This window comes from Podarcis bocagei (genome assembly GCF_964188305.1).
Source record: "Podarcis bocagei genome assembly, chromosome: 14".
In the NCBI taxonomy this organism is placed as follows: domain Eukaryota; kingdom Metazoa; phylum Chordata; class Lepidosauria; order Squamata; family Lacertidae; genus Podarcis; species Podarcis bocagei.
In genome coordinates this window covers 28901756-28904051 of record NC_138139.1, presented here as the reverse complement: position 1 = coordinate 28904051, position 2296 = coordinate 28901756, and positions in this window count along the sequence as shown.

Genomic DNA, 2296 nt, shown 5'->3' with positions numbered 1-2296 from the left:
AGGTTACATACATTCAGAATCTATCTTGTAGCAAGATAGTCCTTAGATGTTTCCTCATCGAAGGAAAAATGGCAGAGAGAGAGTGTGGCTGCCTGCCCTGTGCTTTTGTCATCACCTGCACAGGTGAGGCCACACCCACCTCTGGTCACATGCGGAGGAAGTCCGTCCCCAGGAAGTTTACCTGCTTGCTGGACAGACATCCCTCCCCATGTTCTAACATGTACACTCTAGGAATGTTGTCATTGACTGCTCCTGTGTTTACATCCCACACGTAAGACAAGCCCGTCTAGTCCAGCATCCTCTTCTCACAGTGGCCAACCAGGTGCCTATTATGGGAAACCCGCAAACAGGACCCGAGCCCAAGAGCCCTCTCCCCTCCTGTGGTTTCCAGCAACTGGCATTCAGAAGCATCACTGTCTCCAACTGTGGAGACAGAGCAGAGCCATCATGGCTAGTGGCCATTGATACCTCTCTCCCCTCCTTGGTATCTCCAGGTAGGAAAGACCCTCACCTGAAATCCTTTAGAGCCACAGCCAGCCAGTGTCACCAGTGCTGAGCTAGATGGACCAATAGTCTCTGTGCAAGGCAGTTTCCTATGTTCCTATAGGCTCCCAGAGGACAGGGAGGGGCGGGCTGGCTCCTGCTTAAAGGAGCACCTGGGTAGATAATGGCCACCTGCTGGCTCTGGTGATGAAGAGCTTTGCGGATGATCTCCTCTGCACGTGGCTGGGCTTCCGAGTCTCTCTCTCCGCTTCGGCTTTTCAATTAAAATCGTATCTGATCCTTTCCAGGGTCCTCGCTATTATTTTATGTATTGATTTCCTTCATTTCAGTTTATTACCTGCTGCTCCCACCAGCGCCCAGGGCCAATTAGAACCGTTACAAGCAGCATGAAAAATACCCGTGAATAAAACAACCGGGAGACTAAAAGTATCCGCGAGGTCCCATTTAACTATCTGTTGTTAAAATGATTGCGGGGAGAGAACCGGGGGGGCTTCTGAGGTGTAGCCCTGGGGAGCGCTTGTTCTTCCTGATTAATAACACAAAGCACAGTTTGCAAATCTTGGGCTGCAGCTTTGCTGACCAGTGTGGAGCAAAGCCACCCTCCTTCACACTCCATGGCAATAGATTAGCTGTTGATCGGACAGACATCTTGGGAACAGATGACGTTGCCGCTGCAACAATCCTTGTTTGGATTCCTGATCTTCCCGCAGTGATCACCCAGAGGAAAACTCCCATGGATTCCTCTGACATTCCCTCCCTTTCACCTCTTTTGCTATTTGCCATCGGACTGGACAAAGAGAGGCCTAATTAGCTGCAACCTACTGGTGATAATTTATCATCCGGAATTACTCTCTGTTGCAAAGGCTGCCTATGTGGGATGGGGGGGGTGTTTTTCCACAGTGTGGTGTGTGTGTGTGTGTTTTAACATTCCAAAAGGATTCTCGTCATCTGCCAGCAGCACGAACAATCTGTAAAGTAATGAGGTGCCACTGATGATCTTAGAGGCAGATCGAGACAAAGCTGTAATTGCTCTTCCTTGCTGTTATAGCTCATTACATCAGGCCCGCCGTGGGCCTAACCAACCAACCTCTGCCTGGCTCAGCGAGACAATGCCGAGAACAGACTTCCTCAACCTGGCGCCCTCCAGGTGTTTTGGAACACGGTTGCTTCCACAGAGCAGTTCAGGGACATTTTCGTTTAGAGAAAATGTGCATAAGAGGCAATATGTTTGACATGCCTAAAACCATTCATGGCATGGAGAAAGTTGATAGAGAAAAGCTTTTTCCCCTTTCACATAACACTAAAACTTATGGACATCCAATGAAGCTAAATAACATACCCTCCAACATTTCTCCGATGAAAATAGGGAGGTCCCATTCCATAATGATAATTTTACTATTTATACCCCGCCCATCTGACTGGGTTACCCCAGTCACTCCGGGTGGCTTCCAACATAATAATAAAACATTAAACATTTTTAAAAACTTCCCTATACAACGCTGCCTTCAGACGGCTTGAGGGTTGGATAACTCCATACCCTCCGACATTTCTCCAATGAAAATAGGGGCATCCTAAAGAAAAGGGACATCAAATCAGAAACTGGGATGGCTTCTCTAAATCAGGAATGTCCCTGGAAAATAGGGACACTTGGAGGGTCTGAAATAATAGAATCATAGAATTTTAGAGTTGGCAGGGACCATGGGTGTCATTTGCCTAACATGGAGCTCGAACCCACAACTTTGAGATTAAGAGTCTCATGGTCTACCAACTGAGCTATCCCAGGTATGAATGT